This window comes from Orcinus orca, chromosome 9, assembly GCF_937001465.1.
Source record: "Orcinus orca chromosome 9, mOrcOrc1.1, whole genome shotgun sequence".
Taxonomy (NCBI): Eukaryota; Metazoa; Chordata; class Mammalia; order Artiodactyla; family Delphinidae; genus Orcinus; species Orcinus orca.
Genome location: NC_064567.1, coordinates 89,658,572 through 89,683,571, shown reverse-complemented (window position 1 = coordinate 89,683,571; position 25,000 = coordinate 89,658,572). Strand labels below are relative to the sequence as shown.

The window sequence follows — 25,000 nt, the reverse complement described above, 5'->3', positions numbered from 1 at the left end:
TGTGATTTAGTGTGCTCAGAATATATTATATAAAAAGTTAACTTTAAAGCAGTGAGTAATGCTTCACTGTTTTTTCACAATATGTGCTAAATATAGAAGTGTAAAAATCTTAGTATCAGCTATTATTTTTTGCTTTATCATATTTAATTTCTGTGCTCCAAAAAATAAACTCTCGAATAATAGAATCATTAAAAACAAACACAAATTATTCCAAGGTTTATTATGTATACTTGTCATCACTGATACTCTTCCATAGTAAAAAGTTGCTGGATTTTGATTATGATTATCATCTCTCCTAGAAATAACAGATGCTGTAATGCAAATGGTGATATCTTCTTTTTTTAAAAAAGGCACATTTTATTATTTATTTTGACATCCTTATTGGAGTATAATTGCTTTACAGTGTTGTGTTAGTTTCTGCTGTATAACAAAGTGAATCAACTATAGGTATACATATATCCCCATATCCCCTCCCTCTTGTGCCTCCCTCCCACCCTCCTTATGCCACCCCTCTAGGTGGTCGCACAGCACCCAGCTGATCTCCCTGTGCCATGCAGATGCTTCCCACTAGCTATCTATTTTACATTTGGTAGTGGATATATATGTCAGTGCTACTCTCTCACTTCGTCCCAGCTTACCCTTCCCCCTCCCCGTGTCCTCACGTCCATTCTCTACATCTGCGTCTTTATTCCTGTCCTGCCCCTAGGTTCTTCAGAACTTTTTTTGGTTTTTAGATTCCATATATATGTGTTAGCATACGGTGTTTGTTTTTCTCTTTCTGACTTACTTCACTCTGTATGACAGACTCTAGGTCCATCCACCTCACTACAAATAACTCAGTTTCATTTCTTAAAAAGGCACAATTATTAATCATAATGTTCTGTGTTGGTACAATGCAGAGTATAAACTCATTATCCTTCCAGTGAGGCTTTGGCTTTACCCAAAGTTTTATAAATGTTAAACGATGACAAGTTGTTGAGAAAGTATAGTAAATTATGGAGTTATCTCAAAATGGATTGTGTTAAATTTTTAAAGCTTTGCAGATTATGTGCTATTCAAAAATTTCAAAGGCATCATGTCTTTATCATTCACCACTGTGGTTCAGTCTTGGCCAGTCCTGGCATTGATAATAAGGAGAAGCCAAGAAGGAGATAAAGTTTCTACATTTGGAATTAATGTTTTAATAAAAGTAATAATTTGGTAATCATTACAGTTACACATGTACACTAAATGCTGTTTCTATGATTGGAGCATCTCTGAAATTATCAATGTCTATATCTGTATGGTTCTGGCTCTCATTAGAAAGAATAAAATGATGAAGAGTAGCAGGCCCCTGAGATTAGCTGAAAACCAATCTCTCAAACTTGAAAGGTCTTGAGGCTTGAAATGTAGTGACCAGATGAAATACATTGTCATCTGAAAGTTAATTATATTCTGAGGGACTTGGAGGGGAATGTCAGTGACTGCTAATGGATACCACTCTTTAGAGTGGTGAAAATGTTCTGCAGTTAAATAGTGGTGATTGTTGCACAACCTTGTCAATATACAAAAAAGCCTCTGAATTGTATGCTTTAAAAGGTTGAATTTTATGCTTTGTGAATTATATATCACTTTAAAGTTATATATCAATTTAAAAAGTATATTCTGGTGCCTAGTGACGATTATGCTGGTACCTTTTCTTTAAAATTGAGGTCTAAGCAATGTACAGAAAACTGCAACATATTGAAAATGTACAGTTTGGCAAGTTTTGACATGAAACCATCACCAATATTAAGATACATAACTATCACCCCCCAAAAGTTTCCTTATGCCCCTTGGTAATCCCGCCTCAGGCATTTATGGATCTGCTTTCTATTACTATAGATTGGTTGGCATTTTAATGAACTTTATGTAAATGGAGTCATACAGTTTGTGTTTTTGTTTGGCTTCTTTCAGTCACCTTAATTATTTTGAGATTCATCTATGTTGTGTGTATCAATAGCTCATTCCGTTTCATTGCTGAGTAGTTTTCCATTATATGGGTATCCCACAGTTGGTTTATTCATTCACCTGTTGATTGATATTTGAGTTGTTCCTAGTTTTTGGCTATTACAAATCAAGCTGTTATGAACATTCATATACAGGTATTTTTATGGACATATGCTTTCATTTCTCTTTGATAAATATGTAGATACAGAATGGCCAGATCATATAGTAGATGTATGTTTAACTTTGAAAGAAATTGCCCTGGTGTTCTACCTGAAGTGTATGAAAACTGCACTTTTTCTGCATCCTTGTCAACACTCGTTATAGTCAGTCATCTTAATTTTAGCCATTCTAATAGGTGTGTAGTAGTATCTTGTTTTGAGTTCACAAAAAAAAGTTTGTAGAACTAATACAGGAGTTTAGCAAGATTTCAGGATATATGATCAATATACAAAAATTAGTTTTATTTCTTTTTTTTTCTTTTTTTTGTTTTTGGTTGTGCCGTGTGGCTTGCGGGCATCTTAGTTCCCTACCAGGGATCGAACTCATGCCCCGTGCAGTGGAAGTGTGGAGTCCTAACCACTGGACTGCCAGGGAATTCCCTTTATTTCTGTATAATATTAAGCAATTGGAAGTTGAAATTCAAAAATACCACTCATAATAGCATTGAAAATATGAACTACTTAGGGTTGAATTTGACAGAAATACACAATTGTATACTGACAACTAGAAAACATTGTTGAGGACAATTAAAAAGACCTAAATAAGTAAATAAACATTGTGAATTGGAAGACTTTATAGTGTTTATTAATATGCTCATTTTCCCTAAATTGATTTGTATAGATTCAGCACAGTTACAACCTGCATCCCAGCAGGCTTTTATTAAAATTGACAAACTGATTTTAAAATTCATATGGAAATGCAAAGGATCTAGAATAGCCAAAACTTAAAAAAAACCCCAAAAAACAGGCACAGTTGGAGCATTAACCATACCTGATTTGAAGACCTGTTACAATGACTTATACTAATCAAGACAAAAAGATAGACAAATAGGTCAATGGAATGGAATAGAGAGCCCAGAAATAGACACACACATGTAAGAACAACGGATTTTTGACACATTTAGTGGAGAAAAGAGTCTTTTCAACAGATGGTACTGGGAAAATTGGATATCCATATGTATAACAGTGAACTTGTATTTATACCTTACTTCATATAAGAAAAAAAGAAAACTGAAAATGGATCATAGTCCTAAATCTAAAACCTAAAACTATAGAACTTCTAAAGGGAAACGTAGGAGAACATTTTTATGTCTCTGAATTAGAAAATGATTCCTTAGATATATAACCCAAAGCACAATTCTCCCCGCCACACACAAATTGGTAAATTAGACGTTATCAAAATTTAAAACTTCTGTGAGCGATGCTGCTAGAAGAATGAAAAGACAAGCAAGCCATAGACAGAAAATGTTTGCAAAGTGTATATTTGATAAAGGACTTGCTTCCAGAATATATAAAAAACTTTCAACATTGGTAAGAACACAAACAACCCAATTAAAAAATAGGCAAAAGATTTGAACACACACTTCACCAAAGAATATACGTGAATGGCAAATATGCATATATGATACTCAGCATCATTAGGCATTAGGGAAGTAAAAATTAAAATCATACTGGTGTCTTACTGACAGAATAAGCAGAATTTTTTTAGTGTAGACTTACGTGTAATTTTTCATGCATATTATTATGTATGATTAAAAAATAAAACTACATAGTACAGATTTCAGGATTAAATTATATCACATTGATTTATGGTTTTTCTGCAAGAAAAGTCTTGGCACTAGATGAAAATTTAGATGGGCCTTACTAAATTTGTAACATTTTTTAAACATTAGTTAAGATGATACACTTAAATCACATTTAAGTTATACCATGGTTTATATATAGTGAATGTATTTTATGTTGTGTGGTGTGACCAGAAAAAAAGAAAGTATATCCTCCATTAATTTTTACTGTGTATGGTCTGTCCTCTGAGTTTTATAATTTTGTTGCTAAGCTGCAACAAAATGTTTTCTGATGATATATGGTGATACATTAACACCATGTATCATGAGAAAATATTTTTCAAATTTATCATAGAAGCATTTTATGAAATATTTTTTATAGAAAGGATAGTCTAAGTTTGTTTTATCCACTAATGTTCTTATTGTAACTGATATTTTCTCAATCTGATAAAACAATATTTATATGCAAACATTTTTGATTTATGCATAGGTGGGAAAAAGTATGATTTACATAATCTTTGCCACGTAATAGGTGATCGATAATTAAGGAACTAATGAATTTTTTTTGAGATGTCTGTAAGATGATGTAGTTGGTGAACATTGTATTATTTCAAGCTTTTAAAAATTGTTTATTGATAGGAAAATTTGTAAATATGCCATGTAACCGTTTCCAGTATTAAATTAGGTCTGAGATGACTTCTTTTTTAATTGAAGTATAGTTGATTTGCAATGTTGTGTTAGTTTCTGGTATACAGCAAAGTGATTCAGTTATACATATATATGTGTATATATATATATATTCTTTTTAATATTCTTTTCCATTATGGTTTATTGCAGGATATTGAATATAGTTCCCTGTGCTATGCACAGTAGGACATTTGTTGTTTATCTATTTTATATATAGTAGTTTGTATCTGCTAATCCCAAACTCCCAATTTATCCCTCCCCCACCCCCTTTCCCCTGTGGTAACCGTAAGTTGTTTTCTATGTCTGTGAGTCATTTTCTGTTTCATAACTAAGTTCATTTGTGTCATATTTTAGATTCCACATATAAATGATATATGGTATCTGTCTTTCTGTTTCTGACTTACTTCACTTAGTATGATAATCTCTAGGTTGAGATGACGTCTTAAATGCATTTAAAACATACATAGGTTTTTGTGACAACTTCAGCGTAGCAAATTCAGTATGCCTTTTTTTTTTTTTTTTTGCGGTACGTGGGCCTCTCACTGTTGTGGCCTCTCCTGCTGTGGAGCACAGGCTCCGGATGCGCAGGCTCAGCGGCCATGGCTCACGGGCCAAGCCGCTCCGTGGCATGTGGGATCTTCCCGGACCGGGGCACGAACCCGTGTCCCCTGCATCGGCAGGCGGACTCTCAACCACTGCGCCACCAGGGAAGCCCAGTATGCCTTTTTAAACCTACAGTGTAATCATATATGATGATAAACATCTTCAGTACCTATGTTTGATTTAGATAGTCTCTAAATTATATATGTGACCGGATTCAGCTACCACCAGGTCAGGGTGATGCTGTGCTCAAATCCAGAATAACGGGTTTATGCTTAGGTATGGGATTGCCAGTTGTGGAGACATAAGCATATTAAAATTACACACCCACAAACCCTCTTTTTTTTAAACTAATTGAACTCAATGTTATCCAAATTTATATTTAACACATAATACCCATACAGCATTTATGATCGTATTTTTTTGGTTTTATCTTTCATCACATAGTGTCAGAAAATGAGGATTAATATCCAGATAAAAACAAGCAGCTTACTTTTTGTAAACTTTAGTATATTATTTTTCATACATTTCAAAGTTACAGTAGTATTTTTGGATATATATTCTATTCCATATGGTCAGGTAATGTTTATTGAAGGTCTGTAGTTTACCTTACTATTTGTCACCCCCTGCTGGACCATTCGTCATTGTTTGAGAAAAATTAATTTAGTGTAAGTTTCTTCAATCTAGTAATGTATCAAATTTTCAATTACTCGGCTCTAAGGGCTTTATTTTCTATTTGGATGCTTAAGCCAGTACTTCTCTTTTCCATTCCAGTACATGTAAGTTTTAAAAATTGCAGTGTATCTTAAATGAATATAAACAATTCTCCAAATACAGGCTTCTTATTGTATTGACTTTTTACTGGTTATTTTATTGATTGTTCCTAAAAAATGGTGTCAGCGTACTTCTAGCGAATTACAGCTTTGAGTCTCTAAGTCTGATATTTTGGGGGAACATTAGATGGGCTGTTTTACTTTTTATTGCCATTATACTTGATTACTTTATGTATAAAAATTCTAAATATGTTAAACAGTTTTTATCTGTCTTTGGTTTAGTAGATTGAAATTGGCTATAGGCTAAGTTAAAAGGGTTCAATGTAAATTTATGATTATAGGTATACTTATAGAACTTTACATTTTAATACCATGTAAACAACAGGGCAGGTAGGCAGGCATGATCTTTTGAGAGACATGTTTAGTAAAATAGGATGCAGTTTTAGTCATTTGTTTTAATTTCTGTGTTAGGGACTTGAAATCTGTCAATAAATCAGAAATGTGTTTTTCTACCATATCTAATTGGAAGATAATGCTGATGTTACAGTTTTATTGTCACAACTAGGAATATATTCAGAGGTCAGTGGTGACCCTCCAAAAGTTGTCTTGTGCCTCTCTGAGTCAGTCCCCCCACCTCCAGCACGAACTTTTGTTACTAGAGATTTCATTTTGCTCTTTCTTGGATTTCATATATGTGGAATCATACAGGAATCATACATGGAGTTATGTGGAATCCATCTTTCTTGGATTTCATATATGTGGAATCATTCGTTTGATGAGTAGTATTCCAGTGGATGTGTATGCCACAATATATTTATCCATTCAGCTTTTGATACATATTGGGTTTTCAACTTTAGACTATTGTGAATAAAACTGCCATGAACATTTATTTTCAGTGCCCTTGGGTAAATACCTAGGCGTGGAATTGCTGGGTCATCTGGTAAGTGTTATGATTAACTTTTTAAGATTTGCTACACTGTTTTCTTTCTTTTTAAACTAATAGGTAATTTTATTTTTACAGTAGTCTTATATAGCAACAGTATTAGTTTGCTGGGGCTGCCATAACAAAATTATCACAGACCGGGTGTCTTAAACAACAGAAATATATGTTTTCACAGTTCTGGTGTCTGGAAGTTCAAGATCAAGGTGTTCATAGGTTTTTTATTTTCTGAGTCCTCTCTCCTTGACTTGCAGATTGCCACTTTCTCTCTGTATCTTCACTGGTCTTTGTGCTACACTTTTCTAAAATGGTTGTAACATTTCCACCAGCAATGCATAAGAGTCCCATTTGCTTTACATCCTTCAGTGCTTGTCATTGTAAATCATTTTAATTTTAGCCAGTCTCATAGATGTGTAGAGGTATCTCTTTATGATTTTAATTTGCATATACATGATTATAAATCATGTTGAACCTGATTTTGAATATTTATTTCCCACTTCATTTATCTTTGTGTAGTGTCTGTCCAGATCTGTTGTCTTTTTTTTTTTGAAAGACAGTATGAATTTACTTTAAAACTGTGGAACACATATTACTAAATTACTCAATTCAAACTGGAGTGCATTTTCACCCCTAAGTGCTTCGGGACTAAGCTATCCCATCTCCTTTTATTAACTCTTGTCTCTTACAATGTCTAATGATGACAAAAGGTTAAATTTGTGTGCCTAACTCAAATGTGTGGGATAAGATCTGAGCCTTGGATTGAAGTGCATTTGATTCACACAAAAATAAAAAATGGCTAAGAGGGTTCAATAAAAGACAGTCTTGTGAAATACAGGGTAAGTAGACTTTTGCCCTTGTTTTAAACTGGGTTTGTCTTCTTATTGAGTTGTGAGAGGTCTTTTTATATTCTGGATACAAGTTTGTCAGGTGTGTGTGTGTGAGTGTGAATGTTTTTTGTGAATATATGTGCATTGTCTTTTAATATTCCTAGTGGTGTGATTTGAGCAGAACTTTTTAATTTTGATGAAGCCCAGTGTACCTTTTTCTTTTTGGGAGGGGGGCGAGTTTTGTTTTATAGTTTGCACTTTTGGAGCCCTATCTAAGACAATCTTTTCCTATCCTACAGTTGCAAAAAATTTCTTCTACATTTTTTTCTGGAAGTTTTAAAGTTTTAATTTTTGTGTTAAGGTCTATGATTCATGTCAGGGTACTTTTTGATATAATGCAAGGGAAAGGTTGAAGCTTATTTTTTTCCATGAAGATATCTAATTGATCCAGTACCATTTGTTGAAAAGACCTTCCTCTCTCCACTGAATTACCTTGGGGCTTTTTTAGAAAATCAATTGACTCTATATCTGTACGTGTATTTTTGAACTCTATTCTGTTCCATTTATCTATGTGTCTGTCCTTATTTCACATATCTTTATATTTTGATTACTGTAGCCATCTTGAATTTGCATTTAAAGTCTATTTCTTTGTAGATGGAGTGTTCTTGAGTCTTGCTTTATTATCTGTTCTTTTATAATTTCAGTTTCCTTTTGTTTGGAGTGTTCATATATATTTTTACTAGTTATTGATATGGTTGGATTGAGTTTGCCATTTTGCTATATTCTATTTTTATCATCTTTTTTCTTTTGTTCCTGTCTTTCTTTCCTGCTTTTTTTCTTTTGTCCTTTTTTCGTAAACCATTTTTAAGTGTAAAATTCAGTGTTATTAAGTACATTCACAGTGTTGTGTCACCCTCAACACTATTTCCAGAACCTTTCCATCATATCCCAAAGAGAAACGCTGTATTCATCAACCAGTAACTCCCCATTTTCCTGTTTCCCCAGTCCTTGGTAATCTCTGTTCTACTTTTTGTCTCTGAATTTGCCTATTTTAGGTACTTAATGTAAGTGGAATAATACAGTATTTGTCCTTTTGTGTCTGGCTTTTTTCACTTAGCATAACGTTTTCAAGGTTCATCTGTGTTGTAGCGTGTATCAGAACTTCATTCCATTTTTTATGGCTGAATAATATTGCATTGTATATCACTTTTTGTTTATTCATCTCTTGATAGACACTTGGCTAGTTTCCACTTTTTGAAAAGGCTTTTATAAATAATGCTGCTATGAACATTGGTGTTCGAGTATCTGTTTGAGTCCTTGTTTACAGTTCTTTTGGGTATATATCTAGGTGTGGGATTTCTGGGTCATATGGTAATTCTGTGTTTAACAGTTTAAAGATCTGCCAAACAGTATTCCACCGTAGGTGCCCTTTTTACATTCCCACCAACGGTGCACTAGAATTTGAATTTCTCCACATCTTCATCAACCCCTGTTATTTTCCTTTTTGTTTTTTTTAAATAATTGTCACCCTAATAAGTGTGAAGGTAACATCTTAAAGTTTCGATTTGCATTTTCCTAAAGACTGGTGATGTTGAACATGTTTTCATGTACTTATTGACCATTTTATATCTCATTTGGTGAAATGTTTTTTAAGTCTTTTATCCATTTTAAAAACTGAGTCGTTTGTTTTTTGTTGTTGAGTTCTAAATATATTCTGGATACTAGTCCTTGTCAGCTAAAATATTTTTTCCCACAAATATTTTCTCCTATTCTGTGAGTTGTCTTTCCACTCTCTTGATAGTATTCTTTGATGGAGAATTTTTTATTTTGATGAAGTCCAGTTTATCCAATTTTTCTTTTGTTCTCTGTGCTTTTGGTGTAATACTTAAGAAACAGTTGCCAAATCTAGCTCAGTGAAGATTTCCCCCTTGTTTTTCTTCTAAGAGTTTTGTAGTTTTGTCTCTTCAATTTAGATCTTTGATCCATTTTGAGTTAATTTTTATATGTGGTGTAAGGTGGGATCTAGCTTCATGCTTTTTGCATGTGGATATCCAGTTTTCCTCACGCTGTTTGTTCAAAACATTATCCTTTCACTACTGAATGGACTTGGCACCATTGTCAAAATTTAATTGACCATTTATGTAACTCTTTATTTCTGGGCTTTGTCTTCTATTCCATTGGTGTATGGAATATGTATCATTATGCTGGTACCATACTGTTATGATTACTAAAGCTTTGTTGTAAGTTTCAAAATTCAGAAGATCAAGTCTTCCCACTTTGTTCTTCTTTTTCAGAAGTGTTTTGACTATTCAGTATCCCTCGATGAGTTTTTCTATTTCTGTAAAAAAATGCCTTTGGGATTTTTATAGGGATTGTATTATGTCTGTAGATCATTTTGGGTGGTATTGTCACCTTAAAGTATTAAGGCTTTTAGTTCATGAACACAGATGTCTTTCCATTTATTTAGATCTTTAATTTCTTTTGGCAGTCTTTTATAGTTTTCAATGCACAAGGCTTTCAGCCTCCTTAATTAAATTTATTCCTAAGTATTTTATTCTTTATAATACTTTTGTAAATGGAATTGTTTTCTTTATTTTTGAATTGTTCATTGCTAGTATATAGAAATACAACTGATTTTTGTGTGTTGTTGATTTTGTGTCCTGCAACTTGGCTGAATTCATTTTTTAACTGTGTGTGTGTGTGTGTGTGTGTGTGTGTGTGTGGTCTTTAGGATTTTCTACATATAAGATCTTGTCATCTGTGAACAGAGATAATTTTACTTCTTCCTTTCCACTTTGAATGCCTTTGATTTATTTTTCTTGCCTGTTTGTGCAGGCTAGAACTTTCAGTACTTTGTTGAATAGAAGTGGTGAAAGCGGACATCCTTACCTTGTTTCTGATCTTAGGGAAAAGCATTCAGTCTTTAATCATTGAGTATGATGTTAGCTGTGTGTTTTTCATGTATGACTGTTATTATGCTGAGGAAATTCTCTTGTATTTCTAATTTACTTAGTGTTTTTATTGCAAAAGTGTGTTGAATTTTGTCAGATGCTTTTTCTGCATCAGGATGGCCATGTGGTTTTTTTCCCTCTTCATTCTAGTAATGTGGTCTCTTGCTTTGATTTTTGTATGTTGACCTATGCTTGTATACCAGGGATAAATCCCACTAGGTCACAGTCTATAATCCTTTTAATATGCTGTTGAATTCAGTTTGTTAGTATGTTGTTGAGGATTTTTGCATACATATATATGGGGTTTTTTTTGGCTCTGCCGCATGGCTTGCAGGGTCTTAGTTCCCTGACTAGGGATCGAACCTGCGCCCTTGGCAGTAAAAGCATGGAATCCTAATCACTGGACTGCCAGGGAATTCCCGCATCTATATTTATAAGAGATATTGGCTTGCAGTTTTCTTTTCTTGTAGTGTCTCTGTCTGGTTTTGATATTAGGGTAATGCTGACCTAATAGAATGAGTTAGGAAGTGTTCCCTTCTCTTCAATTTTTGGAACAGTTTGAGAAGTTTTTGGTATTTATTCTTCTTTAGATGTCTGGTAGAATTCACCAGTGAAGCCATCTGGTCCTAGGCTTTTCTTTGTTGGAATTTCTTGTTTTCTTTGTGTTAATAAGATAGTTCTGTGTATTCCATTTTATTTTGTCTATGAACTTTTTAGCTATAAGTTTATATTATTTTTGCAGGGATTCCTAGGGATTACAACATGCATCTTTAATTTAGCACAATCTACTTAGTGCTTATGTTGAATTACTTCAGGTGAAATATTAGCTGTTTTGAAGTCATTGTCTACTAAATCCCTTGTATGAGCCCACTTGCAGAGTCAATTTCTTTGATCTGCCTTTAAAATTTTTTTTTCATGAGTATGGGTTATGTACATCTGTTTCTTTGCATGTGGAATAATTTTTTATTGAAGTATAGTTGATTTACAATATTGTGTTAGTTTCTGGTGTGCAGAGAAATGATTCAGTTATACATATATATATACATTCTTTTTAATATTCTTTTCTGTTACGGTTTATTACAGGATTCTGACTATGGTTCCCTGTGCTATATAGTAGGACCTTGTTGTTTATTTATTTTATATATAGTACGTAGTTTGTATCTGCTAATCCCAAACTCCTAATTTATCCCCCCCCAACTTCCTTTCCTCTTTGGGCACTATAAGTTTGTTTTCTGTCTGTGAGTTTGTTTCTGTTTCATAAATAAGTTCATTTGTGTCATATTTTAGATTCTGCATATAAGTATCATATGGCATTTGTCTTTCTCTTTCTGATTTACTTCACTTAGTATGATATTCTTTAGGTCCATCCGTGTTGCTGCAAATGGCATTATTTCATTCTTTTTTACCAAATAGTATTCCATAGTGTCTATATACCACATCTTCTTTATCCATTCATCTGTCAATGGACATTTAGTTTGCTTCCCTGTCTCGGCTATTGTAAATAGTGCTGCTGTGAACATTGGGGTGCATGTATCTTTTTGAATTATAGTTTTCTCCGGATATATACCCAGGAGTGGGATTGCTGGATCCTATGGTAACTCTATTATAGTTTTTTAAGGAACCTCCATACTGTTCTCCATAGTGGCTGTTACCAACTTACATTCCCACCAACAGTGTATGAGGGTTCCCTTTTCTCCACACCCTCTCCCGCATTTGTTATTGCTAGGCTTTTTAATGATGGCCATTCTGACTGGTGTGAGGTGATACCTCATTGTAGTTTTGATTTGCATTTCTCTAATAATTAGCAGTGTTGAGCATCTTTTCGTGTGCCTGTTGGCCATCTGTATGTCGTCTTTGGAAAATTGTCTATTTAGGTCTTCTGCCCATTGTTTGAGTGGGTTGTTTGTTTTTTTTTGGTTTTGAGTTGTATGATCTGTTCGTATATTTTGGAAATTAAGCCCTTGTCGGTCACATTGTTTGCAAATATTTTCTCCCAATCCATAGGTTGTCTTTTTGTTTTGTTTATGGTTTCCTTTGCTATGCAGAAGCTTCTAAGTTTGATTATGTCCCACTTGTTTATTTTTGCTTTTATTTCTGTTGCGTTGGGAGACTGACCTAAGAAAACATTGATACGAATTATGTTAGAGAATGTTTTGCCTGTGTTCTCTTCTAGGAGTTTTATGGTGTAGTGTCTTATATTTAAGTCTTTAAGCCACTTTGGACTTATTTCTGTATATGGTATAAGGGTGTGTTCTAACTTCACTGATTTACATGTGGCTGTCCAGCTTTTCCCAACCACTTGCTGAAGAGACTGTCTTTTTTCCATTGTGTATTCTTGCCACCTTTGTTGAAGGTAGGTGTATGGGTTTATTTCTGGGCTCTCTATTCTGTACTGTTGATCCAACATATGGAGTAATTTTGGGTTGAAGACTGGACATTGTGGATAATATATTTGTCATTTGAGATTCTACTGTGTTCTCTGAGGATTGTTTTTTGTTGTTATTGTTCCAGCTGGCAGTTAAGTTGTCTGATCTCAAGCTACACATTTTTTCCCCTGTACTGTGTGGTCTTCATCTCTGCTCAGTTCTTCTGGTTTATAGCTATTGCTTTAGTAACCTGGTACCTGATAGATAGATCAGCCCTGTACCTCTGTAGTTTAGATGTCACCAAGAATTTTGTCAGAGTTGATACTAAGATCATGGGCCTCAGGTTTTGTGTATCTTTTTTTCCTTTAGAGTTTCCTTCCTAAATTTCCAGTTGCTCTTTCAGCTCTGAGCTCTGTCCTGTGACACCTCAAGTTATAGTAAGTCCCCAGCTTTCTGCTGCTTGAGCTGTGTACTGTTTGGGGAAAACCATCAGTCTAAAAACAGCAGTAAACTCACATGGCTTGCCAGTCTTTTACTGGTAGACACCCCTCTGACCTTTGCTTGCTTTTCCCCATCCTCCTGGATCCTCCCTTCTCCCCCTCCTCCTGGGTCCTCCCTTCTCCCCCATGTGTATATTTTAATGGTAAGCCAGGGATTTGGGTCTTGCTCCTGCTGTGGCTCTATTCTTTTTAGGATTTTTCTTTCTAAATTTATAGTTACTCTGTCTTAATTCGTGTTCTCTACCACCTCTGGACTGTAAATCTGTATTTTTCTGCTGCAAGAACTGTGGGCATTGGAATGGGAGTTGATGGCAGTAATGGTGGTCAGTGCCCTTAGGCAAAAACCGCCAAACTTGGAATCCTTACCCATTGAAATTTATATGTTTCAAATGTAACCCTTCCTTCCGTATGTTCCTGCCTTTGATCACTTTCCAGGGCCTTCAAATAAGTGTGTTCTTAAAAATGGCTTATCTAGGTTTAGAAATTATCTGCAGGAAACTATGCTTGACCAATTTACTCTGCCATTAGTGGAAACTAGACTAAAATAATTTGTATTTGCCTTTTGCGCATATGCACTCAAAGTCCATAAAATCAAATGAGCATTGTAAATTTGAATCACTTTGATAAAAATTTCTGTAGGTTGAGATTCCAAACTAATTTTAGTTTTTAAATATGCTTAGAGGTAATGTTCAGTGCAGACTTGAATTTTATGTATATAAAATCTCTGTATTCCCAAAGAATGAATGGATACAAGAACGTTTCATAGAGTCTAAGTAACCTTACAGACTTAGAACAATAAATTTGCCAAGGCACTTTATCATTACTTTGCCTTTTGGAGTCTACTGGTATTAAAAGTTATTACTTTGTTTTGGAAGGATGACATTTTGTGGAAATTTTTACTTAAAGACTAAAATCAGTTTTATGGGATCTTTTTTCTCTCTGTTCATCTATTCTCTAAGGCAAGTCTTTCGTTTACTTAGAAGAGCAACAGAAAAATTATACCCATAGAAGTTATTCTTTCTCTTTGCCAAAACTAGTTTAAAGCAGCAACACCCTTTCTTTAGTCTTCAGATATATTTAATATGGGGATTCTAAGATTCTGGCTGGTTGTCTTGCACTCATGGGTCTTATTACCATTTTAACAAATTCATTTTTGTTTCTGTGATATAAAAAATGTCATGGTTTTCAGAAGACCTCATCTAAGCCTGTGTGTCTTCCAGTGTGTCTTTAGCTTTGTGAGAAGCTTTCTTCCAGATAAAGATTTGTGGAACATAAAGAAAGTGAACAGAGAGAGAGCCTAATGGTAGAAACCAGTGCTATTTTACAGTGAGAAATATAGTTAGCTTTGAGTAAGTTGTTAATATATTTAGGTGTTTTTCCATTTAAAAAGAAGTAAGGATTTAATGATAATGTCTACTTAAATTGATGGATTCTCTGATAGTAGTAGTATTTGATGAAGATTGCTTAGCATTTTGAACTGTTTTATCCTAAGAACTTTTCTTCTTTAGCCAAAAGGTGGTGACATGCTCTTTTGTTCCTCGCTTCAAGTCAGTGCAGCTCAGCACGTGGTGTTGTATGGTAAGCACAGTAGTGCGCCCCCTCAAGGATATTCTCATCTTAGTCACTGGAACCTTTGAATATATTACCTTATGTGGCAGAAGGGACTTCACAAATGTGATTAAGGTTATGGACCTTGAGATCGGAGATTAGTCTGGATTATCCAGATGGGACCATTCTAAATACTTGAGTTTATAAAAGTGAAAGAGGAAGGCAGAAGAGTGAGCCAGAGAGCTGCAATGGTAGAAGAAGAGGTAGGAGAGATTTGAACCGTGAAAGTACTTAACCTGCCATTGATGGCTGTGAAGATAAAGGAAGGGACTCATGGACATGCAGATGTCCTTTAGTAGCTGGGAACTGTCCCCAGCTCACAGGCAGCAAGGAAATGGGGACCTCAGTGCCACAACCTGAAGGAGTTAAATTCTGCTAACAAATTGAATGAGCAAGGAGATGGTATCTCCCTTAGAACTTCCAGAAAGGAACGCAGCTGTGCCAACACCTTGATTGTAGCCCACTGAGACTCATTTTGGACTTCTAACCTCCAAAACTGGAAGATAATAAATTTGTAGCTTTCAGGCCTCTTAAGTCTGTGGTAGTTTGTTCTGGCAGCAAATAAGAAACAAATGCATCTATACCATATCAGCTACATGGAAGGAGGATTCTTTGTGTTTTGGAGGAAAGAGAATGGCTGATCTGTAAAGTTCTGCCCTAGAAAGACATTAGAGTCAAAACAAAATAAAATACAGTGTTTTAATGTGTCCTGCTTCTCCTCAAGAAGAAAGTGCCAGAGTTATATGTCTTTTTATTGGCAGGAAACATACCTTTTTTATACACAGATATGAAATGTTAACTAATATTTTTAAAGTAAACAGCTGTAATGGGATAGGGCTTATAAAGTATCCTGCATACTCTTCTGATATCATGGCTAATTATACATTTTTTTCCCCTGTTGCTCTTAAGAAACAAATAATGGCCTCAGGCCAATTTAAGGTTTTACAGGTAAATAATTTGGGAGTACAAGAAAACTACTTTTTATTCTAATCAGGTTTACATATTCAGTTCTCTGCTGATACATATGTTTTAAAACCCTACTGTGTGCTTGTCTCTAAGACTGTTTCTGTTTTACAGTTATGTTCATTCTTGGTCTTCGGGATGCTTGTAGGATGTTAGTCCAGATCTGGTTATAGGCATGTGATGGAGCCTGGTTATGAGCCATAGTTACTTAACTTCTAACAGAAATAAGAATAATATTTAGTCAGGATCTCAATACAGGAAGAAAAATGTGAACAGGACATTTTTCATAGAATTTCCTAGTAAGGTTAGTAGTTCAAAATCTTGTTCGTTTTTATTATTTATTTATTTATATTTTTGTTGTTGTTTTTGCGGTACGCGGGCCTCTCACTGTTGTGGCCTCTCCCGTTGCGGAGCACAGGCTCCGGACGCGCAGGCTCAGCGGCCATGGCTCACGGGCCCAGCCGCTCCGCGGCATGTGGGATCTTCCCGGACCGGGGCACAAACCTTGTCCCCTGCATCAGCAGGCGGACTTTCAACCACTGCGCCACCAGGGAAGCCCTCTTGTTCGTTTTTAAACTGTGTTCTGAGAAATTCGGCTTGGTCTTCTCCATAAATACTGAACAGTGGTAATTGCTGGACAGAGGGTGGAGGAGAGAGAGAACGTATTGTTTGTTTTTTTTAAAATAAGGTTTGGGGATACTTAAGAACAGACATCTAATTGATGTGGAGACTTTCTCCCTAAAACAAAGTAATGAAATTGATATTCTAGAGTAGGTTAAAATGTAGCAATGAAAATAAAAACTGAAAAGGAGTAGCTGGGAAGACTTGTACTGAGGATAAATGATTTATGAACAAATTTTGTTGAATGGGCACTTGCAGGCTAGTTATTTTAATGTAATAACTAGAAAAGCACAGTATACACAAACTTTTCTTCCATCAAAGTAGTATTCACTTTATTAACATTTTAGAGACTTCAGAATGTCATAAAATTATACCATAAAGTAATGTAATTGTTCCTGCTATGTAGTTTGTGATTAAGAGACAGGAGAACATAGGCTTTGAAGCCATCTAGAGCTTGATTTAAATCCCATTTGCATCGCTCCTGCTAACTGTGTGAATATCGACAAGGTAAATTCTCTCAGATTTCAAAGGACTGTTGGGTAGATTTAATGAGACAAAATTATAGATTGCTTTCAACCTTGTCTAGCATATAGTAGGTCCCTCCAATATTGCTTTCCTCTTATCCTTCTTTCTTTAGAAATAGAACTAAAGGATGAATTTATATATTTTGAAAGTGACAGTGGTTATACGTCATCATATGTGGTCGTGTGTTCTACTCTTATATGTACAAAAATGACATCTTTTTTGTTTTTTCTTAAAAAATCGCATAATATACATTTCTTGTGTATTTTTTCTGGTAACACAATAGTGAAGTATTACTATGAAGATATTCAAGTTCAAGTTGGGCACTGATGTAGAATAAACACAATAAAGTGAAAATCAGATCTCAAATACTGAGACGAGAAAAAGTACTTTTTGAGGAACTACAGTAATCAATACATAGTGATTTTTTTGGTAACTACATGACATAATTGAATTGAAAATACATTAAAAAAATAAAATTTCAGAAAAATGATAAAAGCTGTCATTGTTTGCTTTGTGGCAAGTACTGTGCTAAACACTGTATATATTTTATCTCATTGAGGTTTCACAACAGCCTCTGAGGTAGATGTTATCATTTTGCAGTTGGGGAAACAGAGTCTGGATGAGACAAGTAACATTCCTAGGATCACACAGCTAGTAAGAAGAGGACTTCTCCTTGCACTTATTATTTATTTCTTCCACTTGTACTCTGGTGGAGGTGCTAATGAGAACCAAAAAGTGCTCTAAGACAAAAGAATTGTGTGAAGTTGGGACTTTTGTAAATTTTGGGTAGAGGCTGTAACAATATTATTTGTTAGTGGAAGTTGAAGGACTTGTACAGCTTAAAAGCAATTAAAAAAATTTTAATGTAATGGTTAAAGTGGTGGGGGGCGCTGGTGGTGGGATGAATTGGGAGATTGGGATTGACATATATACACTAATACGTATAAAACAGATAACTAATAAGAACCTGCTGTATAAAAAATAAATACAATAAAATTCAAAAAAAAGAATAGGGTTTCAAGAAATCAGATGGAGCGGCCAGCTTTCAACACTCAGAGCTAGTGACGCAAGGCCATGTCAGCTCCTACCAAGGATTCCTGCTCACACTGGGATAGGTAAGGTAAGGAGCTGTGGACCTGAGAGGAACATCTGTCAGCTCTCCAAAGTCTCCTCAACAAGATCATCGTCCCCAAAGCAGGTATCCTCAAGGAAAGACTGTCTGTTGAATCTGGCCAGGAAAGAATGCTGGTTGTGGTCCATGAACTCACAGAAATTATAAACCATCTTTGAGGAAGGAATCAGTCCATCTGAAGAGTGTGTTAAAGGGAAAAATAAGACAAATGAAGACATGGAGCTGCAGCAAGGGGACAAAATGGATGAAGAGGAAAAAGAGAAGAAAACCACATCTCAACCCCAAAGCATAATGAAGGACCGGTTAGTAGAACTTGTGGAGTAACCAAGCGATATGAACAGAAGTTCCCAGACAAGGACGATGAATTTGACTCACCTCCCGAGGATATCATGTTCAAGACGGACCACATCCTGGAATCCTGGTACCGAGACATCCAGGACCTTCAGCATGAAAACCAGCAGCTGACTGCCGACGTGAAGCGGCAGGGAAAGCAGAACACCCGCTTCCTCACGTCCATGCGGCGCCTCAGTATCATCAAGCGCCGCATAAACTCTTGCCAAGGACATCAAGGCGCAGGGCGAGAGCATCCACCGCAAGCTGAGCGCCATGAAGGCACTGAGCGAGGACGCTGAGTCGCAGCACGGCGCGCACTCGCCCGTGGCGCACATCACGCGCGCACGGTACAGCGCTCTCACCCACCCGTTCCCAGGCCGCCATGCACGAGTACAACCAGGCCGAGATGAAGCAGCGCGAAAACTGCAAGATCCGCATCCAGCGCCACCTGGAGATCATGGGCAAGGACATGTCAGGCGACCAGATCGAGGACATGTTCGAACAAGGCAAGTGGGACGTGTTCTCAGAGAACCTGCTGGCGGACGTGAAGGGTGTGCGGGCGGCCGTCAACGAGATCGAGAGCCGCCACCGTGAGATGCTGCGGCTTGGAGAGCCGCATCTGCGACCTGCACGACCTCTTCCTGCAGATGGCCATGCTGGTGGAGCAGCAGGCTGATACCCCGGACGTCATCGAGTTCAACGTGCAGAAGACACTCGACTACACCGGCCAGGACAAGGTGCAGGTGCACAAGGCCGTGCAGTACAAGAAGAAGAACCCCTGCCGGACCGTCTGCTGCTTCTGCTGCCCCTGCCTCAACTAGCAGGGGGCCCAGGCCGCCACACCCCATCCCCGATCGGAATGGTGGGGGGAAGCACACTGGGAAAGATTTTGAGGCTGTCTGCACTGGGGTGAGTTGCCCTAATCCCTAGGGACCTCAGTCTTTAGAGAAGGAAAAGACTCGAGGTCCCAGAATTCCAGTCCAGCTCGTACTTGGATTGTGAGGTCATTATGTGGCACATAGCACCCTTGCCTCTTAAAGGAAGCCAAATAAGGAACAGATGTGGTAGCTTACTCTATAATACATGTCCAAGGCATGTTTGTTTGTACATGGACCTCTTGGAGGAAGTCAGTTCTGCATCGGCTCACAGTATGAGCTCCTTATCAAGACTTCATTTAACCGATCCTGAAAGTACCGCGGTTGTGTTCATTTTCGAGTGAACTGACCTTGGGAAAAACTGCACATCTTCCATTTCTGATTCTTCATCTGGTTTACTCTATGTGATTCCCACCTGGATGTATATCTTCTTTCTGCTCATCTCCTCTACTTATTAAAATCACATTTAACACTTAAAAAAAAAAAAGGAAAAATAAGTGCTTGGGAGAGAAGAGAAAAAGAATTTAATGTAATGGTTCCTCTTCTCCATTGATGCTGCCTGCATTTTTTTCTTTCTTTCTTTTTTTTTTTTTTTGTGGTACGCAGGCCTCTCGCTGTTGTGGCCTCTCCCGTTGCGGAGCACAGACTCCGGACGCACAGGCTCAGTGGCCATGGCTCACGGGCCCAGCTGCTCCGCGGCACGTGAGATCTTCCCAGACCGGGGCACGAACCCGTGTCCCCTGCATCGGCAGGCGGACTCTCAACCACTGCGCCACCAGGGAAGTCCAACCAGGATTAATTTTAATTTAACTTTTCTCGTTCTTTTCATTCTGTTTGATCTGATTTTATTATATTTATTTTCTCATTTAATTTAATTGTATCTAAAATTGGATGCTTTTAAAAGTTGTCTTATATTTTTCTTAGAATAAGGAGGGCTATAAATAAATTATGTATAATATTTACCAATTTTGCTTTCCTACTTTCTTCCTAACACTAAGAATAATTTTTGTTTTAGGGACTTCCTTGGCAGTCCAGTGGTTAAGACTGCGTGCTTCCACTACAGGGGGTGTGGGTTCGATCCCCGGTTGGGGAACTAAGATGCTGCATGCCGCGTGGCGTGGTTAAAAAAAAAAAAAAAATAGTTTTTGTTTTAGTTTTCGACGACATGCTCTTGTGAGGATCTTTTTGAATTTGTAGATGTTTGCTGCAGGGAAAAAGCACGCATACAGATACACATTAAATTTTGCACACAATTTCAGGGGATTTATGAAACTCCAGGAAGCCCTACACCAAAGTCATTGTTTATCTGAAATGTATTTTTTGGCACATGTTTTTCTGTAAGGTGGCTATATTCAATCACCTAAACTGTTTTCTTTATATATTTAAATTGTATTCACTAGCAGCCCATTTTCAATAATGCTAACTCACTCTATGGTTCTGTTGGTTCTGTGATTCAGTGAAAATGCTAAAAAGCAAAAGAATTACAACAGAAAATAATATCAGTGTTGTTGGAAAGAATTCTTAGTGAAAGGGTTAAAAAGAAATGTTCCCAGGGTAGTGCTTCTGTAATACCATTTGAAGTATTTAAGTAACACTGAATACCATTGTTACTTAAACTGTTATAAAACAGAATAGGAAATTAAAGTTGTCATAAATTACCAAAGAGCAGCTGAATATTTCCTAAATTGTGTTGATGGCACAAACAAAGGAAATTACAATAATAAAGGAAAAATGTTTGACTCAAACCATCTACCTAACTTGAGTGACATCTGTTCAAAAGATACACAAAATAGAGTTTTTTAGTATTTTCCCTGAGAACTTATTTTAGAAGTAATAAGTTTTGTATTGAAATGAGCAAAAATATGCCAGTGTAGTGCTTACCTTCTGGTCAGAATAAGATAACATTATGACAAACACTAGTTGTGCAGTTTATAATTGACAGAATATTTTGGCTGAATGAAGTGAAAGTAACACTTTATAGTGTCATCTTCTTTATGTTTAGTACTATTTTATCTTCTGAGTATATGATTTTTAAAGGAAACTTTTGCCTAGGTAACTTCTTTTTAGAAAATAGAATTTTATTTCTTAAGGAAACAGATGTCCTGCTGAACTATAGTATATATGGTTCAATTAAAATTTTATTAGTTAAAATGAAGTAAGCTTAAAAATTTTTTCCTTAAGAAGGCACTGTGGCCTGAATTGAGTTCAGAGCTGCTTCTATATCTTTTCATTTATTAGTTACTTGAATGTCTGTCACTTTGATACACAGTCTGTCTTCTGGTATATAAAGTAATGGTCCTTAAGCTTTAGCACACAAATCACCTGAGGGTACTTATTAAAACTTATTATTCAGGGCTGCAGCCATAGCTGTTCTGACTCCTAACGTAAAGGTGGGGCCCAGAAACTGCAGTTTCCAAACAGACACCATAGAGGTTCTGATGTAGGTGGGTTATAGTTTGAGGAACTCTCTCCTAAACAAGGTTCCGTAGGGTCAGAAGTTTAAAAATTGTTCCTTTCAATTTCACAAATATTTACTCTTCCATTAGTATTTATCAGTCACTTTTTTGGGGAAGCATTATGAAAGGTGATATTAGTATTACAGACCATTATTTTATTGTGTGGATTAAAGACAGTTTTATAAATTTAGGTAACTACAGTTTGCTAGCATTTTGTTGCTTGTAAGAAGTGATACTTGGAAAAAATTCAACAGCAAAAGAAAGACTGCAGCTTTTTAAGAATTGGGAAGAAAATTGTTTAAGTGTAGATTATGTAGTTTGATTTTTTACATTTCTGAGTGAGGCATTAACAATATTAGAGTGAAATACATATGTTTGGTTCTTCTCTACCCAATCAGTATTCCACATACCATATGACATATGGGATTGTGTATAATATTAAAGGCTGCTGTGTATATATATCAGTCCCATATGTATTTCTCATTCCTACAGTCTGTGTCTCATATGGCCAGAACTCTCATTGTTAGCATTAAAATTTTTTATGTTAAATTAAAAATTTTTCATTTTGCATCCCTTATTAGTGTTATATGTCCAGAACTGTCTGAGTGGAAAGTGATTCCTCATAACGTTATTATCTTCTCTTGCTGCTTTTTCTTTTCTCCCTGAAAAATTGGTGGATGTGTTTTGGTAGTCTGTCTTGCTTAATGTCTCTCAGAAATATGACATAATTGCTTTCATGGAAGCAGGGTGAGGGAAATGACCTCAATCCCAGACAGACTGAGCTCTCCTTTTTTATCTTACTTGATGCTTCTGGTTTGATAATGGTATGGAGTTGATATTGGTGGCCCTGATAGGAATGACAGTGCTTTTTACCACTTGCTGGTGGAAGTACAAAGCTGTCATGCTTGAAAACCATGGATACAGCTTATAGAGGTCTGTAAAAAAAAAAAAAAAAAAAAAAAGTGTGAATAGAAGGGTAGGGATACTTAGGGTTTTTTCCACACCTTATTTTATCATGAGCCGGGGAGAAATATTACTGTGTTAAATTTGCTCATCTCTTTTTCTCTCATAAAAATGAGTATTCTTTCGAAGGTGATAGCTTTCGTATTAACGATGAACCCAATTTTCCTTTTGTTTCTACATCTCAGTACTACTGTGTTCCAGATGTTTGTGAATTGTTATAGTATTCTTTCATTCTACTTCTTATGATGTAATATATGTTATCATATTACTAATCTGTCCAGTCTATCTGTTGTCTGGGTTTTATTTTAATCCTTTCATTGTTTGGAATGCTTTTTAGCAAGTCTTCAAATTAGCTTTCTTTTGTGAACTCTCTAACCCACAGTTCTGTGTTCTCTTTGTATTTCTCTTAAGAGTTGAGCATCTCTGAGTATTTTAGATCTTTTTCCTGTCTTATCTGGGTTTAATTATCTCCTTATATTTCTTGTTTATATTGTGATCTGAGCTTCTCTCTTCCCTAAGATTTATTATTAGTCATCTCACATTTAGCTTTCCTTGACTTCACGCCAGTCCCATAGGGGTCTCACACAGGTGTCTATCTCTGAGATGTAAAGAAAATAGGTGTCAAAAGTTTTCTCTAGTTTTTATATTTCTTACTGAGTGGAAAGGAAGAAAAGAAATAAATTATTTTATGGTTTTTCCCTTGCTTTTAACTTCCATTTAGAAAAAGAACCTGCTTCACAGTTTGCTAAGTTACCTTTCTTACCTTTTTGAAGTGTAGCTTGAAGCTATTTAATTATAATAGAAAAAGGTTTAAGTATTTGATATTTTATCAATATTATTTTTAGAAACTTTGCTTATATGATTTTTTAATTTTTAAAAATTATTCTTACGCAACCATTAGCAAGGAATGAAGGTGATATGTATATAATGAGTTGGATGGATATTTATAATAAATTATTAGGAAAGAAGCAAAGGATCATATTTATATTTTTTGCTTTGTATACCTTGGAATTTTGCCATTGTTTATAATTGAAAAAAGTACCAAAGAAGAAAATAATGCGTTTAATGGAAAAACTGAATAAACCAATATGTGAAATATAAAGTAGATAATTTAAAACATCAAATAGGAATTTTCATTTTGGATAACTAGAACATTCTTGAATAGTTGTTTATTTTACTTAATTGAATTTTCTGCTTTGCCAGAAATTCTTTTTGTTTTTGCCCTTGTTACCCATGTACTTTATTCAAAGCATAATTTAAAAAGTTCTTAGATCATTGAGGAAATCTAATTTCTTGTGGTCTTTTTATGGCCATCATTTTTAATTCTTCACTCTCTTATAACAGTTGGCTTTCTAGTCAGTTGGATACCGTATTGATTCTGCATTGATGTTGCCTGTCGCATCTGTATGCTCCTTTGTAGAGCTACTGCCAGCACTTGTTGTCAGGCCTTTCCTTACCTATCAAGGTGATGGCAGTAGCTTCCTATCCTCTGTGTTTTCTTTGCTTTCTCAGCTTCCCATTTCTGTGTCTTACTCAATCAACTCTTTCTACATATTGCTGTTTTTTGTTTGTTTGTTTTTCCCTGTAGCTCATTTCTTATCGCGTTATTCCCCTGCTCAGATTTCTCTGCTGGCATTTAAGGCCTCTGTCTTTTGGTTCTAATTTAACTTACCATATCAACTTCTCACTACTGTATTATTTTTCTTCTAAAGAGAACAATTTACTGTTTCCAGGATATGCTTTAGTAGCTTTCCTCAACAATGCTTTTGTTTATATTGTTCTTAAATCCAACATACTTCTTTTCTTATTAAGTTTGTTAAGAACTTTATTCTTTTTAATTTACATTTGCCACATTCTGCTTTTTTCATAGGTATTACCATACTTTTTACTACCTCGATTCTAGATTTTAAGCTCTGAGGGTAATATATGAGTTTCAGCCACAATGCCTTCTACCTTGTAAGGATTCAAATGTTAATTGAATTACAAAGCTCACTTAAATGTACAATCATAAAATATAATAAAACCAAAAGTTTTATTGACTTTGGAAGGTAGTCTTGAAATTACTGTATTGAATAAAGCCCTACGAATAAGCACTTCCTTTCTTATACTTTTAGGTTTTTACGTTTAAGTCT

The 25,000-nt window shown here is 35.7% G+C and overlaps 1 protein-coding gene and 1 pseudogene across 3 annotated transcripts in view; both read left to right on the top strand.

Annotated features, from left to right (window-relative positions):
• Positions 1-25,000, top strand: part of COG5 (component of oligomeric golgi complex 5) — a 282,658-nt gene that overhangs the window by 45,073 nt on the left and 212,585 nt on the right. The window lies entirely within an intron of this gene.
• On the top strand, positions 18,038-21,043 carry LOC117203593 (syntaxin-11-like; annotated as a pseudogene).